Below are 21,843 nucleotides of genomic sequence, written 5' to 3' on the forward strand. Positions count from 1 at the left end.
TGTCATCAGTGATGTCACTGACCATGTCATGAGTGATGTAATATGTGACGTCATCAGCAGTGCATTGCGGATGGAGAGTTATAGTTAGCTCAGCTAACTATAACAGCCAAATTTCTCTGGTTATGTACAAATGAAATGTCAGCCTAACTATAACGTCCCTGAAACCTGTGTTTTTGTCAGTGAATATATATATACATATTTTTATACCCCCTAAAACCCTAAAATTACCCTTAAACCCACCCCTTAACCCATACACATCTTGAAACCCCAAATGACCCTTGACACCCTAAAACCCATACCCACCCTGACCCTAAAATTGCCCTTGACAACCAAAACCCATACCCACCCTGAACCTTAAAATTACCCTTTTTACTCTAAATCTCATACCTATTCTCAACCCTAAAATGACCCTTTGCACCACAAAACCCAAACACACCCTGAAACTTAAAATTACCCTTGGCACCCCAAAACCCAAACACACCCTGAAACCTAAAAATACCCTGGGCACCCCAAAACCCGTACCCACCCTAACCCCCAAAATTAGCCTTGGCACTGCAAAACCCATACCCACCCTGAACCCTAAAATTACCCGATATATACTTAACTTAAACTTACATGAAAAACAAATACACCATCACATTCTTGCCTTTCATGCCATTACAACGAAACTCACTGTAAAGGCGTGCGTGGTAAAGGTATATTCATTGAAATGGCATGTGTTGTGATGGTAGTAAGTTGTAATAGCACTTGTGTTGTAATGGCATGCTATCTAATAGCATGCATTGTAATAGATTTGTGGTACTGGATGTTTCCTGTTTCTGGCTAACACCCCTCATCAGCCAGGCAAGCTTGAATTAAGTTGCAAAGTGAGCAAGGGACCCATGTCAGGTCTTACCCTGCCACATTAAGCAAACAAAGCAAACACAAGAAGATAATGGACAGAGCGCTGAAACTTTTTCAGATACTTAACCCAATCACAGATCTGGGTTGAATCCATTATCACTCTTTAGCTCACTTCGCCACCGCAGTTCGGACCCAGCCATATGCAAATCAGCCTTGTTGCTCATCGAAACAGTCCCACCCAAACTGCCAAGTCAGGTCTTATCTGGACTGGAATCAAGCATCTTGGGACCGGTTTTGGGGTAACACTCACATCAGCTAGGCTAGCTTGAATTGAGTGTCAAAGTGAGCAAGGGACAACAACAATGAGATAATGACCGGAGCACTGAAACATTTCAGACACTCACCCCCAGAGACAGATCTGGGTTGAATCCATTATCGTTCTTTAGCTCACTTCGCCACCGCAGTTCAGACCCAGATTTATGCAAATCAGTCTTGACCCTGTTTCTCATGGGAACAGCCCAGCCTGAACTGCCAAGCCAGGTCTTACCTGGATTTGATTTGATGCTGATGGAAAATTACCTGACTTAATTACCCAAAGGGGGACATTTGTATATAGTATGAAGGAAAGTGCTATTCAATGTGATGTACATATGCCACGTTTTTAATATGATCCTGCTTATGTTTTATAGAATTTTATGTTTAGGGTATACTTTTAAGATTGTAACTAACCAAATAAAGTTTTCTTACTTACAGGTCTTACCTGGACCGTAATCAAGCATCTTGGGACCGGTTTTGGGGTAAAACCCCTCATCAGCCAGGCTATCTTGAATCCAGTGGCAAAGTGAGCAGGTGACCCTGGTCTGGGTATTCCCTACCAACTTAGGGTGGACAACGCAAACACAGGGAGATAATGGATGGAGTGCTGAAACTTCTTAGAAACTCAACCCCAGTCACAGATCTGGGTTGAATCCATCATCATTCTTTGGCTCACTTTGCCACCCCGGTTCAGACTCAGCCATATGCAAATCGGTCTTGACCCAGTTCCTCATGGGAACAGTCTAGCCCAAACTGTCAAGCCTGGTCTTCCCTGGACCAGAAACATGCATCCTGGGACCGGTTTTGATGTAACACCCCTTATCAGGCAGGCTAGCTTGAATCCAGTGACAAAGTGAGCAAGGAACCCACGTCTAGGCATACCCTGCCAACTTAGGGTAAACAAAGCAAACTCAAGTCAATAATGGACATAGCGCTGAAACTTTTCAGACACTCACCCCCAGTCCCAGATCTGGGTTGAATCCATCATCGCTCTGTAGTTCACTTCTCCTGTCAGACCCAGCCATAGGCAAATCAGTCTTCACCCTGTTCCTCATGGTAACAGTTCAGCCCAAATGGCCAAGCCAGGTCTTCCCTGGACCAGAAACAAGCATCCTGGGACCAGTTTTGGGGTAATACCCTATATTAGCCAGGCTACCTTGAATCCAGTGGCAAAGTGAGCAGCGGAACACATCTAGGCATAGCCTGCCAACTTAGAACAAACAAAGCAAACACAAGGAGATAATTGATGGAGCGCTGACATGTTTCAGACACTCACCCCCAGGCACAGATCTGGGTTGAATCAATCATTGTTCTTAAGCTCACTTTGCCACCCCATATCAGACCCAACCATTTGCAAATCAGTCTCGACCCTGTTCCTCATGGAAACAGTTCCCCCCGAACTGCCAAGCCAGGTCTTCTCTGGACCGGAAACAAGAACTCTGGGACCAGTTTTGGGATAACACCCCTTATCCGCCAGGCTAGTTTGAATTCAGTGGCAAAGTGAGCAAGGAACCCCCGTTTAGGCATACCCTGCCTACTTAGGGTAAACAAAGCAAACACATGGCAATAATGGCCATAGCGCTGACACTTTTCAGACACTCACCCCCAGTCACAGATCTGGCTTGAATCTATCATCATTCTGTAGCTCACTTCGCCACCCCAGTTCAGACCCAGCTGTATGCAAATCAGTCTTGACTCAGATCTTCATTAACCCTGGGTAATAAACTCTGCTCCGCTAGCAGAAGTTGTGGTGATATGGTAACTACGCATTTCATTGAAAAGACGGAACTCATGCAAGAATTCCCACTCCACTTCGCAATGGAGTTACCTACTGTACCCACAACCCTTTGGTAAATCAACTTTACCTCTACATACTAAAAAGCATATAACAAATTCACAAAAGTAAACTTTGAAAAACATCAGGCAATGAAAAAGGTGATGATTTGGGGTCACCCCTTACCTAGGGGGAGGGCAAGCAGATTCCTTGAACACAAAGAGAATATCACTCGGTGGTGGTCCCATCCCCCTAGGACCACCCCATGCAACGTTATGGGCAAAAACACAATGCCAACCAAAGGCCCAACAAAGCATTATGGGGCGAGATTCTAGAGTTTAGTGAATATTTTAGTATTAGCTCTCAGCTGGGCCTGAGAGCCTGCCCCTTGAGGAGTGTTTTGATATTGGATACTATAATATTCATTGCGCTTTAGAATATCGTCCCATAATGCTTTTCAGGGCCTTTGGTTGGGATTGTATTTTTGCCCATACCTGTGCTTGGGGTGGTCCTTGGAGGATGGGACCACCAGCGAATCACTTCAGCATGATGTGCTCTTTGTGTTCAAGGCATCTGCTTGGTCCTCTCCCTAGGTAAGGGATGACCTCAAAATCATCACATCTCTCACTGCTTGCTATTTTTCATTTTCACTTTTGTGAGATGACTGTGCATTTTAGCATGTAAAGATAGAGGGCCATATTATCAAGGTGAAGTATCGCCGCTTTTTCGGCGAATTGTGCCGAGAAAGCGCGATACTTCTAGCGCCCTATCATCAAGGGCATGCTAACGCCTGCCTCAAGCCTCATACCGCCCCACTTTGCATGTCAGCGATAAACATCGCTAATGACATGCAAAGTGGGCGTTCCCACATCCAACTACAAGTAAAATGTAGTTGGAGGTGGGAACGCATTATTTTCAAGGCGGCCCGTGACAGGCGTTGGGAGACAAAAACCTGCGATAAACTCGTTTATCGCAGGTTTCCCAACGCCTGCTATTTTTGTGACTTACCCATACTTTGCATGGGGGGGTGGATTGCAATGCTGAATCTACCCCCCATATTCACAAGGTGAACATTAGCGTGTGAAAACATCGCTTGTTTTCACGCGCTAATGTTCACTATCACCGTCTATCGCCGGTTTGGACATCGCCTGTTAGCTGAGCATTGATAATACGCCGCTAAAAGGCCGATGTAAATCGGCGATAGACGGCGATAGGATTTTGAGCGATAAACGTATTTATCGCAATTCTTAGATAATATGCCCCAGAATTATTTATTGTTTGACTAAAGGCACTGTTTGGTATATTTTCATGTTGGTGAAATCGCTGTATGTGTTTTAGCATGCGAAGATGTATTTTCTTTAGTAAAGGTATGTGAGATTTCTGTTTAAAACTTATTAATACACGACAACGGAATTCATACAAAAATTCTGGAATCGGCTACTGCAACCACATTCTATTGATAAAAATGTTTACCTTTACATGCTACAAAGCATGTAACCAATTCACAAAAGTGTGCTTTGAAAACTATTAGTCAATGAGAGAGGTGATGATTTTGGGGCCCCCCCTAACCTAGGGGGATGACCAAGCAGGTGCCTTGAACACAAAGAGCATATCATGCTCAATGATTGTGGTGGTCCCATCCTCCTAGGACCATCCCAAGCAAAGTTATGGGCAAAAATACAATGCCAATCAAAGGCCCAGCAAAGTATTATGGGGTGGGATTCTATAGTTTAGTAAATGTTATAGTATTAGCTCTCAGCTGAGCCGAGAGCCTGCCCCTTGAGGAATGTTTTGATATTGGATACTATAATATTCCCGGCACCCTAGAATATTGTCCCATAATGCTTTGCAGGGCCTTTGGTTGGGATTCTATTTTTTGCCCATAACTGTGCTTTGGGTGGTCCTAGAAGGATGAGACCACCACCAATTGTTCAGCAGGATGTGCTCTTTGTGTTTAAGGAATTTGCTTTGTTCACTCCCTAGGTTAGTGAGGACATCAAAATCATCACCTCTCTCACTGCTTGCTGTACCTTTATTTTTACTTTTGTGATCTGATTTTTAAGCCTGGGCGTAGTAGCTGATGACACTGTGTACTTGTCTGTACTGTGCAAAAATTGCAAAATAATTGCAAAAAGCGTAGTTTTAAGCACAGGGTTACTGATTTTATGCATTTTAGCATGTAATAATAGTTATTTGTTATGTTCTTCAGGGTATGTGAGGTTTCTATTTTATTAATTGTGGTGAGACGGAATGGAGTTGAGGAACAGATCTCACGGAGTGTTGGATCAATTCCACAGAGTTCCGTGTAGTGGTGCTCCACCAACTACGCCCACCCATAATCCTCATCGGATCAGTTCAGACCGAACTGCCAGGCCAGGTTTTCCTTGGACCAGAAACAAGCATACTGTGACTAGTTTCGGGGTAGCACCCCTCATCAGCACACTCCCCCCAGTCACAGATATGGGTTGAATCCATCATTGCTCTTTAGATTGCTTCGCTACCCCAGTTCAGACACAGCCATATGCAAATCAGTCTTGACCCTGTTCTTCATGGGAACAGTCCAGCCCAATTGCCAAGCCGGGTCTTCCCTGGACTGGAAGCAAGCATCCTGGGACCGGTTTCAGGGTAACACCCCTCATCAGCCAGGCTAGCCTGAATCCAGTGGCAAAGTGACCAAGGGACCCACCACTTGGCATACCCTGCCAACTTAGGGCAAACAATGCAAACATAAGGAGATAATGGAAACTCCCTTTGTGATATTCTTTCCGTGTTTCTCTTCCTCAGTCTTTCTGTTTTGTGTGATTTTCCCTTTCTTTCTCTCAGTAAATGTCTAATTCAGAAAAATAAGTGCCCAAAGCTCCCACCAGCAACCGACTGCTCATATTAAGCATTAAGATATCCTCTCAATCAGAAGAAAACTCAAAACCCACCTGTTTGCCACTCTCCTGAATCAAGACTCTCACTTAATCAAGAGACCTTGCTCAAAACATAAATATCTCCCTGTCCTGTAACTTACTGGTGGATACTCTTTGAGTCGCATAAGTTCAGTGCTCACCATGTTTTTCTTGCACATCTCCCCCTCTTACTGCTCTCTTTTACCTTGTACTGTTTGGTAAACCTTCATGTCACTTTGATATGAATATGTAGTTATAGTTCTATGTAAAGTGCTCTAATACCTGCTGGTGTAGAAGTGCTATAGGAATTACTGTAAATAACTAAAAAAAACATAAATTCATGTTAAAGATATTCTTCCTCATAGAGTGATAGATGTTGTTGCAGCAGTATGCAATGTTAGTTTGACGAGTGCATTTGCTTCCCAGTTGGAGATGTACTTGAGCAGTATTTGCATATATCCAAACCTGTGGCTGGTGATGTTCAAATACCTTGATTAATGAACTCATAGAGATATGCAAGATTCATAAGGATAAGGATGATACCTGAGATGTGCCTCCTTAATTTAGAAGATTTACAGCCCCCTGTTCTTATCCACTGCTTTGGCTGCTCCTAGTGTTTTATTTATTCTTGCTGTCAATATTGTTTGGCTCTCCAGTGGCATTTTTCACCATAACAATACCTGTATCCATGCTGAAGCTGCTTTGGGGGGAGGGGGAAACAGTAGCAGACGTTATGGCACCCATGCCAGCCTCACTTCTCTTTTGTTATTTGCACTGCTGCTGCAAAAAATGTGTTTCTAAATTTAAAAGTTGTATTTTATGATACAATAAATCATTGGGAATACAAACATCTATTATGAGGTGACATGTGAGCCACTTAATAATCATTGTGATGTAATTACACCTTAATATCAACTCCAGAATGTTGTGTGCTTTGGAGATAGGAATAGTAAATTTATATTTACTTTTGCTTATATGCACAGACTTTCTCAATATTGTGGCCCTCATTATTTTCTATGTGATATTTTGGTAGCACAATTGTAGAAAAACATTTGGTTCTCCCTGGATGCCACTTAATCAGTGATCTGTAGTAGCGAGTCCTGAGCAACAAGAACATTAAAGAAAGTAGGTAACATCTGTACATATCAGATACACTGGCTGATCATCATAGGTCAATGTTGACCACAGTCATCAAAGAGAAAATTATCTAGGAAGTGGGGCATCTAATATTTTGGTAAGGCCTACAAGGTTTCACTACTCTACATTCTGCTAGACCTACCTACATAAATTTCCCTAAGAGTGCCTTACTCGTTCAATAAATCATACTTTGGAATATGTAAAAAACATGCACTGGCTGATATGAATAACTGACCATAATGTAATGATGAATAAGGAATGACAGAAAAATGTAATCAAGTGCTTAGTTTACATGACAATGCAATATGATACAAATCTCTGTTAACTCATCTTTAAGGAACAAATGAAAAGTGATATACAATTTGTACTAGTCCATACTGGTGCATCCTAAAGTCTGATATATGAACATTAAATTGTGGTACAGGAAGGTATCCCCATCAGGGCATCTTTTGGAATTCCAAAATGCTACCTCCAAAAGTAGTATTTACTTCTGGGGAAAGAAAAATAAGTCTTTAGATTATGGTACAGATAGTCATGGCCATCAGGGGCTTTGTAGAACCATATAATGCTGACTCTTAAAGTAGGATTTCATTCTATCATCCAGGTTAAGGAAAAGTAATCTTTAGATTATGGTTAGGCCTGGATGACATTTAGATGAAGCTAACATAATTTGTGTAATTTGTGGAATTTCACATTCACCTATTATGTACATTTTCTGAATTACACCACTCTGTAGCGTGGAAAATCAACCTCCAGGCGAGATTTCTCAATGCAGGCGGTCAGATTTCTCATTGCGAGTGGTCGCATATGCTCGCTGAGAAAGCTGCCGCTGGAGTAAAATTCTACTCGAGCAGCAGAAAGGAAGCATAGCCCGCTGGCGATGTGCATGGTGCCATTTGCGATGATTGCACGGTGCGGACAAGCACCCAGCACTGAAAATCACTGCGAAAGGCATTTATCTGATGCACTCCTCTGCTTGCGGAGCTCAGTGTAGCGCTGCAGAGATTTTTTTGCACTTCAAGGAGTTCCAAGTAGCAGAACTCCGCCCAGTCTTTGTAATTTCGTGTCATTTTGCAGAAATCTCGATCATTACCCAAAAGCAAATTATGTGAATTTCGCACATTCCTATTTGTGGTACAGCCAGGCTTGGCTACAGTGTGACTACAAATGCGGGGAAGATTAAACAGCGATATCCTTGGCAGAAGGAATGGGATCCCAATATACCTTAGCACTAGAAACCATGGGTTTCCCTTCCGGACAACTCATTTGTAAAGAATGGTCAGCAGGTGTTGGTCAGGAAGTGAGCCTTGAATCTACTTGTGGGACAATATAGAGCTATTATTGCCAAGGTGTCTGTTTCACTTATATACAGCCATTTTATTGATCATGATAAGTAATGTAATTTTCATTAATTTTAGTGCCAGCATCACTTGGGCCATTGGCCAGGGATATGGACAGCCTAGCACTGTGTATGAGAGCTCTGCTATGTGAGGACCTTTTCCGTATGGATCACAATGTGCCTCCAGTCCCCTTCAATGAGGAGGTAAGGCACCTTAAAGTCCATGCACGCAGGACACTATACAAAGAGGATCATTCTCTTCATTTTGTGCTCAATATGAGAAGTCGTAAGGCTTATTTAATATGTATTTATTATAAGACATACAAAAAATATATACCAAAATAATAATATTTGTTGAAGCATAAAATTATTTAACTTCAAAAAGAGATTTGTGGGCTAATTACAATATTAGCAGGCACACGTATAAGGAATAACATATGTTAACAAGTAGTACATACATAATATGCAAGAATCTACAACTTGAATTAGAACTTTTTTTAAATGCTACCATTATTTGAAATATAATAATCCCAAGGTTTCTAGAACAATACCTGAGAAATATAGGGTACCTTGAATAAAGATATTTCAAAGCCGTTCCTGTGACAAATAATTCAGGACCACATTGTATGTACAGATAAATTATTAGCCTGTTTCTAATTAGAGGTAATAGTTTTAACAGCTGCAGAAATAAGGAAATATAGCAATTTAGAATTAAGAATCGATAAGTGAGAAGTACTTTTATTTGTTTTAGAGATTATCATTGTGTAGAAATGTTTTCAGTGATAGGTACACGTTTTTATTTAAAGTCCAAAATGCACCCCAAAATTGTGATCTAGGAAGGCATTCATTCAACATATGACATGATGTTACATGAATGCATTCATGTAGCATATGCCATAATGAGCCAGTGACTTCAGAACAATGCCATTTCCAGAAACAGTGGTCCCTAGACAAAGGGGGATATGTATGAAAAATAAATATAGATTAAATGAATTCTATATTCTCTGTCCAGCCGGACAGGATTTAATAAATCATTTATTTGTGTAGTCAGCTTTTCTATACAATATCAAGTGGGACACAGCCTGTGTCCTACTACCACATATAGATAGGTGTGACATACATAAAAAAGGAGGGGGTTGTCAGGCAAGGGGAGACAGTCTGCATACAATCAAATTTTGCAGGCTAATAAATCGTAAATACACTATTGTGACATTGCATATGGTGTAGTCAAAAACATATAGGGGCAGATTTACAATAACTGGCGCATCCCCAGGGATGCGCCAGTTATTGTGCGCCGCAGCTCCGCCACCCATGGTGCGCCGCATTTACAATGCGGCGCACCATGGGGCAAAAACGCCCAGATGCGTGACGCATCTGTGCCGTAAAGGCGGCGCATTGCTGGAGTTGCGTCGCAAGCATGACGCAGCTCCAGCAATGCTCTGGGGGGCCCTATCTGTCCAATGCTGCGTCAAGCCTTACGCCCGTTTCAAGCAGGCGCAGGATTTTGACGCAGCATTGGCCTAAAAGTGCCTGCGTGAAATCTTGTAGATTTCACGCAAGCACTTTTGCGAGGCGCACCTGCCCCGCAACGCCCACCCTGCGCCGGAATGCCCACAGGTGGCGCAGGGCTTTACAATGTGACGCATCTGCCTAGATGCGTCACGTTGTAAATGGGTCGCAGGGATGCGCCACATTTACGCCGCTGTTGCGTGACGCAACGGCGGCGTAAACATGGCGCAAGACCGACATAAATCTGCCCCAACGTGTATATGGTGTCGATGACGTTTTGATCCCTGTGTTAAGATGAAGGGATCATCCTCAGGACATTGTTATTCATGCCTGTATTGGATTTCCTTATCAAACTTCAAGCTTCAATGTCACAATAGTGTATTTATGATTTATTAGCCTGCAAATTTTGATTGTATGCAGACTGTCTCCTTTGATGTTCCCTTTGCAGTGCCTATTTTATGGGCACTGCCATAGAAACACCAAAGAATCACCTGCCAATGACAATAAAGGTCATGATACGGCAGTCAGTTCTCACGCAGTTTTGGCGTGCCGCCACTGGAACGTCAAACTCATCATCGGGCCCATAATGATGTTAGAAATTATGTTACTGGTTGACTGGGGGTGTGAGTCCTCGTTAAGCAACAACCACAATCCTAATCAGGGTAAGGCACAAGCAAACCCCAAATTAACCTTTGCTCAAGACCTTGGTAGCCAGGCACAGAGCAGTCATGCTTAACTAAGAGGCAGTGTTTAAAGGATATGTGCAACACTCTAAACAGTAAAACAAATTCAACACAAATAAAACCGGAGGTATTTATTTTAAAGATTAAACTGTAAAATAGCACCTTGAAACAGAGAGCACCATCCGTGGCTATCTGGTTGTGCTAGACTGGGTCAGAGTCAAAAGTCCAGGCCAACTGCGATGGAGCATGGGTCGCATAAAGTCCCAGATTAGTTCCGCTGAAGGTTTACTTTCTCAAGTTTTGTACTAAAAGTCCTGTTTGCATTGAAGAGGATTGCCAGCAACAAGGAGAGCATGAAGTGTGGCAGTTACAGAGGTGAGAAGAACATGTCAGGGGCCGTGGAGGGGCAGGCTGGAGCTTCTTGTTGGAAGTTTCCCAGGGGCTGACAATGCTGCTGTGTGAAGAGACAGGCTTGCAGATGTTCACACTGACTTTACGTGCGAGCGGCATTGGATCCAGTGCAAAGAGGCCAATTGGCTGTCACAGAGAGTCCAGCAGCTTGAACTTAGGAGCACAAGAACCACAGCAAGGGTTCAGGAACAGTGGGGGCACCTCTGGAGGTTCAGGAACTCACTGAAGACAGGTCCAGGAGCTAATAGGGAACATGTTGTGCCCCTGAGGCTCAGATCAGGAGGCTAGCAGGCTAGCCCTATGAGTCACTCTGGGGTGCTGGGTTCACAATGGAGTCCAGTCCTTCTTCCCCAGGAAAGAGGGCAGCAGGCAGCAGGTCAGCACACAATGGCAGTAGTTCCTGTGGAGCAGCAGTCATGTAGAGTGACAGTCCTTGACACCATTGTTCTGGTGGCTCAGTAAAGCATCTAACTGGCCGGTTTCTAGTATTTAAGTCAACGCCGGCCCTAGAGCAGTACTGGGATGCCATTGAGAAACCACTTGATAGGAAGCTGTATTTTCAGCTGAGGGTTGGTACCCTGCCAGTCTGGGAATTTACCAGCAAATGGGCAGGGCTCGCTGAGACTGGTTGTCCAGGGTGTGAAGACAGGCGAGAGACGATTAGCCACCTGTTGTTTTTTTGTCCATTATATAAGAAACCTCGTGCAAAGTGGATTATACCTATTTGCAAGTTGTTAGGTTTCAGAAGGCACGAGGAGGCGTTAAGAGTTCTTTCAACAGATCCATCGCTATTATTGTCAATAGCTATGGCCAAGTTTTTGGGTTGGACCTGGTGTATTCGATCTAGGGCATTGTTACAGGCCCCTTGTATTGTTGTTGATTAAGTGTCACCCCGAATGATTAATAATTAACTGGAATTATGAAATGTGAATGCCTAATGTTGTATTTTATTGAATTAGCTTTTATGGAATTTTAAGATATTGTTATTTATCATTTTTATTCGACAGTTATTGTATGTTTAATACTTTCTTAAAATGTTTTTAGGTCTGGATTATTTATGTTTTTAGACTGTATGTTAGTATGTATTGTGCTTTTATGACTTATCTGTCGAATAAAGCTATTCAAATAAAAAAAGACAGTCCTTGTGGGAGCACAGTAATCCTTCCTGGCAGAGTATCGACAGGTCTAGAATTGGACTGACATGGTGGTGTCTGAGGTCCTTCTTTTATAGACAGCTGTGCCTTTGAAGTGGAGAGAAGCTTCTGGAGACATGCCTTTAAAATTCGTAGATGCCTTGCCTTCCCTGCTCTAGCTACAGACTAACTACAGGGTGTATGCAGCCCATTGTGTGGAGACAGGTCGCAGCCTATTCAGGTAGAAGTGAGGCTGGGCCCAGCTCCTCCCTTCCATCCTGCCACTGATGGCTTATCTAGTCACGCCTAATCTTCCATTGTGTGTGACTATCTAGGAGGAATTAACAAAGCCGAACTGCCAACTACACCCAATAAAGAGACCAGAGACAGGACCAAATGGCTAAGGCAAGAAAGAAAATACTGATCATAGTTCCGTTTTGCGAAATCTAAATAGCGATTTTTAAGGAATCGCTATTTAGAAATCGTAAAATGGCATGTATGTAGGAAATCGCTTCTTTTTAGCGATTCTTTAACCTTCCTAAATTGCGATTAGCAAATTGCTAATCGCAAATTTCCGATTCATTTCTATGGGCCAGGAGGCCCATAGGAATGAAGGGGAAATTTGCGATTAGCAATTTGCTAATCGCAATTTAGGAATATTTTCAAGGGTGCAGGGGTGTCTCAAGAACACCCTGCTGCACCCCTGAAAATGACATGTGGTGGCATATGGCGTTCATACATGCCCTAAGGCCATGTATGAGCGTCATATGGCACCTTTGGTTTTAAAAAAAATTTCTTTTGTAAAAGAATTCGCAACTTACCACCAACTAGAAGTTGGTGGTAATTTGCGAATCCTTATGGGCATTTTTGAATAATTTTTTCTTTGATACATTGCATTTAAGGAATCGCAAAATTTGCGATTCCTTAAGTGCAATCGCAAAATAAGGAATGGCAATTTTTGCGATTTACTTATTTTGCAGCAAAAATGTTTCATACATACCATTTAGCAAATTAGTTGGTGGTAAGTTGCGAATTCTTTTACAAAAGCAATTTTTTTAAAAACCAAAGGTGCCATATGACGCTCATACATGCCCTTAGGGCATGTATGTGCGCCATATGCCACCACATGTCATTTTCAGGGGTGCAGCAGGGTGTTCTTGAGACACCCCTGCACCCTTGAAAATATTCCTAAATTGCGATTAGCAAATTGCTAATCGCAAATTTCCCCTTCATTCCTATGGGCCTCCTGGCCCATAGAAATGAATGGGAAATTTGCGATTAGCAATTTGCTAATCGCAATTTAGGAATGTTAAGGAATCGCTAAAAAGAAGCGATTTCCTACATACATACCATTTTGCGATTTCTAAATAGCGATTCCTTAAAAATCGCTATTTAGAATTTGCAAAACGGAACTATGATACATACGGCCCTTGATTTTGTTGGAGGAGATGCCGTTAAAAGCTGAGAAAAATATTCAGTGTCATTAAATAACCAGGTAATGCTTCAAATATCATGGTTGCTATACTCAATGAGGTTGTATTTTAGGAATTGAATATGCTAGTATAATGACAGCAAATCGACGAGAGAATGAAGTTCTATTAGTGTAGCAGTATGTTATAGAGTATTGAGCAGAGACCAATACTCAATAGAGAAATGTCCTCTGATCCCTTAAAATTGTGTGAGTGTGTCTTTGAGTTCATAAATCAGTTTTTCAAAAGAAGCTATTTTGTGCATGTTTTTAGCTAGGTTGCAAGGCGGGGAACATTATCAGTCCTCCAGTCCTAACCTCAGCCACACCCATAGCTGGAGAGAATCACTGGCTCTCCATCTGTAAAAGACCTGGAAAGGGCAAGGTGTTATGGAGAAGCACCATCCTATCCATCAAAGGTACGTGTACTGAGAAATCAGTTTTAATTTAATCCCGTACCCGCCACAATAACGGTAAACGGGACTGAGCGCCAGAGATGCGTTGGTCTCACTGTGCCCATTAGGATGCGACCGCCAGGGTATATACAACATTGTGGTGGTCGGTGCTGTAAGCAGCACCCGCCACAATGTTGAAAATGCATGTTGTGCATTAGCATGCACAATGTGACAGGCACCGTGCGGTGCCTGCCACCCGTGAATGCTAATGTAGGGGGGTACCATGAGTACCCCCAAGTGAAGCCCTCCCAGGGGGCCAGCAGCGGGACCCCAAAGTAATCTACGCATGGCTTTCCATGGCGGAGTCTCTGCCATTGAAAGGCATTCCACTGCACACATCATAATATGGATGGTGGTGCCTGCAAGACACTGCCGCCATGTTATGGGCCTTTTCCACCCGGCAGGCAATCGTGACGATTGCCTGCCAGCTGAAAAGTGGCAGACGGTCTTTCCGTCCACAGCAATATCCCTGCCCTGCTAATGTGGCGGGGTGTTTTGGCGGGCGGATCGCCACCGCCGGTAGGGCGATGGCGATCCGCCCGCCATGCTAATAGGCCCATATGTCTCTATTTTGTTCCCCACATCTCCAAATCTTAGAATCAGTGCCAAATTTAGCTTGTAGCTGTTTTACAAGTGACCAATTCCATCTGTGAAAAATCTTGAAATAGCTATATTTCACACAGAATTCCGTTAAGTCCTTTGTTATAAGTCTTCAAAATGCCCTCCTGAAATTAAGTCTGTAGTCTGTCCCACCACTGACACAGGTCAATTGAAGTACCCAAACAGAATTGCTTACTCCTAAAATGTAATATACTATGGTGGATTTCTCTTGAGGGGCAGTAGAGTGGCCCAGGATCTCGGACAGCATATGCAATATTTGAAAATACTGCCATTTTTGTGTGGGTGGGAGCCTGTATTCTTGATGAAGTGTCCTGAAGGATTTCAGTCAGTCATGTATAATGAGGTCATCCAGATACTTTGTTATGTGTCTTCCAAATTGACCGGTTGAGCTCTTCAGCCGTACACTTAAAGGCACTCATATGGCACAGTGTCACTATCTGTACTAGTCTGATAGTGACAATGTGCCATATATGTGCCTCTAAGTGTTTAGTCATTGATTTTTAGTAAATTGTGAGCCCTGTGCCAGATACAAAGCGAGGCAGATAAGATGGTAAGTAAGTAATCTTTATTGCTCAGTTAATTAAAACCATTGCAAATATTAATACATGGGAAAAATAAAATTATAAAAAGTATAAAAATGACGATGTTCATGATGTTAATAGTCATTGCTACAGAAATTTATACAAATTTTCCACAAAACGTGAGTTAAAATCCGTGAGTCCCTTGGAGAAAGCGAGTACACGATGACAATAGTTTCGTGCGGTAGAAAGTCCTTGCTACTAAAATGTATACTGCTTTCACACCGTGTAACCTTTACGGTAGCATTGGTCCCTTGAATTCCTGCAATGACAGTGTAAAAGGCATTGCCCCTGGGTTTTAAGCATCGTTGTAGCGTGCAACTTGGCTCACTGTTCAGTGCCCCTTTAATTTGCTTCTTGATTTTTACTGCAGCTGGTGTCTGCCGTCTGGCTTTCCTGTTTCTTTTCTACTTTCTCTAGAAATTTAACAAAATGGCATGCTAATTGGATGTGTTTTCCATCGAAGCAAGCCATGACCGCTTGCCGGCATGTTCTTATGCCCAGTTTATTAAAGGGCACTTTTAAGTGTAGCCTGCGCTCTGTGACCAGGCCTTTGCAGGTGCAAATTAGATGTTGAATGTCTTCTTTTGCGTTCCCGCATATTCTGCAGTTGATTATTGCTTTGGGCCTTTTCCATGGAGGGAGGTGTTTTTGTGATGGGAGTAGGCCCAGCCGTAGATGCAAGAACTTCTCCTTGATGCTCCTAGTGAACCCAGCTCCTAGGTAGCTTTGGTTGAGGCTGCTTGTATAGCTTTTAATGACCATCCAGCCGTGTGCGCGATTGGCTAGGCTTGCTTTGTCCTCTGTAAATGAGATAGCTCTGACAGATTTGTTATCTAGCTGTTTGAAGATGTTATGGGACCCGCTGCACTTCCAGGCTTCTTGTAGGCACAAGGTGTTTATTGATTGGTTTAAATATTTTGCGGCCGCGTTGTTGCTCTTTCTTTCTATCTCTTTCCATAGGTAGAAGTTGAGACTAGCAGCTTCTCCTCTCTGAATTTTGTGCCATCTTTTAGCATAGGCACCCATTCGCTCCAGGGTTTGATTTCTTAGGCCAAATTCCAGCCTTATTTGTGCCGGCGAGGTGTAAGTGGGCAGACTGAATATCATTCTGATCGCCTTCACTATTGTGCTATTCAATTGCTGAGCGTCTCTCCCTCGTAGGCATTCGCTTCCATATGTTATGGCGGGTGTCAATTTTGCCTGAAGTACTTGAAGTAGGGGAGTGAAGCTTCGGCCAGCTGCTTTCGTTTTTAGGCCCCTTAGTGCTATCGCTATGCTAATACCCCTCCGTTTGATTGCTTCCTTTTGCTGTTGAAATGAGCCCTTGCTGTCCACAATTACGCCGAGGTACTTGTATCCCTCCGCTTTTTCAAGTGTGTGCCCTCCCATGTGCCAGCAGTGCCCTACAGATGATCTTTTGGCATTTATCCTCATTGTTTTGGTCTTTGTGAGGTTGATACTTAGGCTGTTCTCTGTTGCATATTTAAAGGTTGTGCTGATTAGATGTTGTAGCCCTATCGGTGTTCTACTAATTAGGACAATGTCATCAGCGTACATTAAATTTGAGAGAGTAAAGCCACCTATGCTTGGAGCATGAGAGTTGCTTTCATCCAGCTGCTGTGCAAGGTCAGACATAAAGATGTTAAATAATGTTGGCGCCAGCACGCACCCTTGTTTTAGGCCTTTTGTGGTTTGTATTTTCCTTGATAGGAGGTCTCCTGTTCCTAACTTGACTTGGACCCAAGTACCCGTATGTAATAAGATCAGCTGGGTTAGTAGCCCCGATGGAATGTTCCTGTCTTCCAGCTTTGACCATAGTAAATTCCTGTTGATGTTGTCAAACGCTGCAGCGAAGTCAATAAAACATAAGTACAAGGGCAGATTGGCTGTCTTCGAGGCGTCGATGAGGAGTGAGAGGGCCAGAATGTTTGTTGATGTGCCCAGTTCTTTTCGGAATCCTGTCTGGGTAATGGGAATTACTGCATTTGCTTCCGACCATTCCGTGAGCTCTTCTAGTAGAAGACCGACATAGTATTTGGCCTCGTTATCAATTAAGGCTATAAGTCTGTAATTTTTGGGGTCCTTTACGTCGCCTTTTTTGTGAATTGGTGCTAATATCGAGCCTCTCCACGACGCTGGGATTGTTGTGGTGTCTATTACCTGTTTGTAAAGAGGTAGTAAGGCCGTAGCCCAGTATTCCGGGTTTTGTTTGTAGAGAATTGGCAGTATCCTGTTGGGGCCTGGCGCTCCCTCCGCTTTTCCTTTAACGATCCTGCTTATAATTAGTTTTTCGGTAGGGTTTAATGAAGTAATGACCTGTTTTGGAGGCCCAGCTCGAGTTTTGCTGCCCTTCTCTGGTCGGCTGATTGTTGCCGTCTCTTTTGCTGTGTTGAAATGGGCCTGAAGGTAGTTGGACCAGGCATCCTCAGTTAAGTAGGAGTCAATGCTAGTGCTTCTAGAATACTGGAGTTTGTTGACTGTCTTCCAGAATCTTCCGCTCGTGTTGATTCCTTTTTCATCATGGAGAAGTCTGGCCCATAACTCATCCTCTGCTTCCCTTTTTTCGTGCCATATTATTCTTTTTTTACTCTGTTTTAATTTTTGCAGTTCCTTTTGTATTGTGGTGTTAGGTCCTTCTCGATGTAGTTTCCGCAGTAGTTTGTTGATGTTTCTTTTCAGGTGCTTAATCTTGGTGTTTTGCTTTGTGGTCTTGTAGCGGTTTCCGGTTGATTCCGACAGCTTTGTCTGTATGTTGCTGTTTCTATGTTCCTGGTTTATGTGGCTCTTTGGTTTCCTGGTGTGTGCCTGTCCGAGGCTGCTCGTGAATTGCTCCCAGGCGCTTAACTGATCGGGCTGGTTTGTGATGATCTTTTCCCAACGGCTTCTTGCGTCCGTTGTGAAACATTCCAGGTTTGCCGTGTTGCATTTTATTCTTTTCTGTGCCATCGTCAGCGAGCAACCTAAATTTATTGCTGGTGAGGTTGTCGCGGCCCCCTGGAAGTTAAGGCTAAATTCTTGCGGCTGATGATCACTGACAGACATTGTGCCTATTCGGAAGTCCGTGATGTTCCCAAATAGTTGAAGAGATGAGAATGTGTAGTCTAGAATAGAGCTGACGGATGAGTTATGAAAGGTGGCTGTCGGGGGGGATGTCGTTTGTGAAGCGACCATTTAGCGCTGCCAGGTTGTGGTGTTCTAGGTCCTTTACACTGGTCCTTGTCAGCCGATTTTGTTTATCCCATTTGCTTATTGCTTGTTGTGGTATGTTCCATGCTCGGAATTGGTCCTCCAGACATGTATCCCTAGTTTGAGACCCTCCCAGGAACATATTAAAGTCCCCTGTTACTATAAGGTTGGGGGTTTCTGCTTCTGCCAGTGTTTTTGAGATTTCTTCCGTCAAGAGGTTCATTCCAGCTTTTTTCTCCTGGGGATGTAGGTATACATTCATAAATCTTAACTTTTGGATTTGGTCTTTTCCCCTCACTTATAGTTCTATGGTGAGTGTGCAACTGTTCCCTGTCTGTATCGCGTTTATGTGGATGGGGTCGTTGAACCTCTTAACGGCAGTGTATACTGCCAGTCCGCCTTTTAAGTGGCCATATTTGGCATTTCTTGTTGCTGGGAGGTAATGTGAGGTGAAGCCCTGAATTTGGTATGGTTGGTCTAGCCAGGTCTCCTGAAATGCTATAATATCAAATTTTTGGAGGTAATCAAAGAGCTCGAGGTCTTCTCTTTTGTTCCTTAGGCCATTTATGTTCCAGGAACATATTCTTAGCTGTTGTTGTGTTGCGTATTTTTGTTGAGTGTTTTGTCAGAGCCTAGGGGCCCTTGTGTTGATGGTCCTTGCTATCCAGTTCCAATCATCATGGCCAAGTGGCCGGTTTGTTTGCCTGTTGGTCTCGGGGGACATCCTGGGAACTGAAAGGCTTCTGGCCCCCTTTAAGACACTTTTAGTTTTTGCTTGTGATTGTTTGTTTGTCGGATTTTGGCTTTGTTGCTCATTATATGCCTGGCGTAGTGGTTCAGGGTACCCAGTTTTTTCCAGTTTTTTTAGGCGAATTCCCCAGGATAGAAAGTGTACTTCTAATTCCATTATTCTCGTTGCGGTTTCGTTCCTTGCCCATGTTGTTTTAGTAATCTCCAGATCTGACAGTTGGTTGTAGTGGGTGAATTCCACTGCCACTAGATCTTTTGTACTAATGTCCGACATGCTGCTGAACGTTGATAGTAGGTATAAGATGTTACCTCGGTTGAGAGTGTCCCCTCTGCCTCTTGACTTGTATTCGGGAATGAACAGTATTATGCCTCTGTTTGCTTCCGCCTGCCCAACCTCCGTTTTTTTTATGTCTTCTGTGCCCGTTTCTATCCCTGGGCAATCGTGTGTCTTGGCTACTGTATAGTCCTCCCCCTGCACTGCCCCGTTGTTCGTGTTGAGGGCTGCTGTAAATTCATGTTTCAGGGTGGGTCCCTTGCTTCCGTCTGCCGTCGGTCCCCCCTTTGAGATTAGTTGGGTGGGGTTCTCCCTTTTTGTCGTCTTTGATATCTCCTTGAGCGGAGATCTTTTTGAGGTCATGGGCGGACTTTCTGTTACAACTACCACTTCTTTTTCTTTTTCTGGAGTCTTAGTTGTCCTGTTAAAGAAGGTTTTTATGTTGGCCGTCTTATTTCTTCCTTTCCTTTTTTGTTTTCGGGGTTTTTTATTTTCTACCCTCAGTTCTTCCTTGGTTGCTTTCCCAGTGATTTCGTTATGGGGGCTTTTGCAGGTTTCTAACTTTTGCCCTTGCGTGTTTCCTGGGTATGTGTTTGTTTGCACCTTGGTTTCGCTCCTTTGATTGTCAGGGAGCTGCCTTAGGGATGTCCCTGCGACACCTGCATAGGTTTTATGAATACATTTACTGGTTTCAGGGCCGATAGGGGTGTTTGGCGCGTGATCTCCTCTTTGACTGTTGGACACAGTAGATGAGTTCTGTTGGTTTACAATGTCTGACTGTTCTCTGTGCTGTCTGTGGGATTGTTTTGGGCCCTCCTCACTAGGATCAGAGTCCATTGCGGTTGTTTTTCCGGATGTCTGTTTTAAATCTGCCACAATGTCGCCCAGAAGTTGGGGGATTGAGGTAAGTTTGTCCACTATTGTGTAGCAGGCGCAACTTGGCTGCTCTATTTTAGTTTCCGCTTGCACCCTCTTTATCATGTCGTTCATGTCTGCCAACTTGTTATCAATTTTGGCTACGTGTATGGCCAAGAAATTTAAAAGGGATAGCTGGATGTCCATTTTTTCCGAGTGGTACTGCATGGCTTTTATCGATAGTTGGAGAGTATTTAACAATGATGACCATAGGACTTCCGCGCTTTTTGGGTGATCGTTGGTTGGTGGAGTCTTGTCCGGGCCTGGTGTTCTCTCTTCTGTGTTGTGATCGACCTGACTATTAGCTGGTAAGTATGACGCTACCAGCCTCTCCCACTCTTTTGTTGTTAGCTGGGAATTATCTTCTATGTCAGCTGCAACTGGTTGGTCGTGTGCTGGAGTTATGTCCAGTTTTACGGCTTTTTCGTTTGTTTCCGATGTTTCCATTTCCACTCTTTCCGGCGGTTTCTCTGACTCTCTACCCCGGCCCAAATGGCCTAGATTTTGGGCGAGCTGACTCCCCGGGGCTGTGTCCTGTTCCCGATCAGTGGTATGTTCCGCCTTCGCGGTGGAGATGATGCTTCCTGAGTTTTGATTTATTTTGTTTATTTGTTCAGCCTCCTTTGTAGGCTCCATATCTGCCTGGTTTGGGGCGTTTGACTCGCCAGTTCCCGGTGGGGCTGTTTTAATGTCAGTGTTGGGTTCCTTGCTACTATTTTCTGCCCCTGTTGCTGTGGCTGGTGACTGCACGTTTGTCTGTATTACAATTTTTGGCTCGAGGGGATAACCCTTTTTGCTTCTTAGGTGTATGTTTAATTCCTTGTCACCCTCGCTCTTGCCATTATTGAGGCTTTCCATTTGTGCACTCTGTTTCTCTGGGGTTTGTTGGTTCCACTTGTTTCCACACTTTTTGTTTTTTGCCGTTTCTATGTGTGGGTTTTGACAACCCCCTTCAGGCTCCATTGGCGAAGGGAGTCCCTTGAGGTTGCTGTTAGAGGTACTTAGGAATGAGCCTGGTTCTTTCAAAAATGAGAAAATAGAATAGATTTTTGGTTGAATGGCGTTTCTATCTATTTTACTGATGTCTATGTCTGTGTCTATATCGGTCCTTTCTGGCCTTTCTAGCGATGTATCTAATAATAGAGGTTCTTCTTGTTCTATCAGCGAATTGTCTGAGTTTTTTATGTGTTTGCGCTTTTCTGCCCTGCGCCGTTTGGCCGGGGCATTGACAGTTGCCTTTCTGACTTTTCCTGACCTCATGACGCGCTTTTGGTGCTTTGGTGCTTTGGTACTTTGGCGTTGTTCTTGTAGGTCTTTTGGATTTTTTGATTCGTGGCTGATGAGGTTGTGGTGGCTTAATTGGACTGGGTTGCAAGTTGAAGGACCTCTGTCTGCCTTTTTGCCTTTGTGTGAAAGACTGCTCGCTCCCCCGAAGGTAAAAGGCCTTGGGTTGGTTACGTAAATTTTAGTTTTTTATTCAAATGATATTCTGATTTGTTTTTCCACAGGCCTCCCTTAGGGGCAGCTTTCCCACAGCGCCTTGCACCTTGCGCCT

At 43.6% G+C, this 21,843-nt stretch overlaps 1 pseudogene across 1 annotated transcript in view; it reads left to right on the forward strand.

Moving 5' to 3' along the window:
- LOC144800450 (vitamin D3 hydroxylase-associated protein-like) overlaps positions 1-21,843 on the forward strand; it is a 370,773-nt pseudogene that overhangs the window by 131,236 nt on the left and 217,694 nt on the right. Inside the window, exon 7 of the transcript XR_013604355.1 lies at positions 8,382-8,506. The product of XR_013604355.1 is annotated as a vitamin D3 hydroxylase-associated protein-like (transcript). The remainder of the gene's footprint in view (positions 1-8,381; positions 8,507-21,843) is intronic.

Source organism: Lissotriton helveticus, chromosome 1_2 (genome assembly GCF_964261635.1).
Source record: "Lissotriton helveticus chromosome 1_2, aLisHel1.1, whole genome shotgun sequence".
Classification (NCBI taxonomy): domain Eukaryota; kingdom Metazoa; phylum Chordata; class Amphibia; order Caudata; family Salamandridae; genus Lissotriton; species Lissotriton helveticus.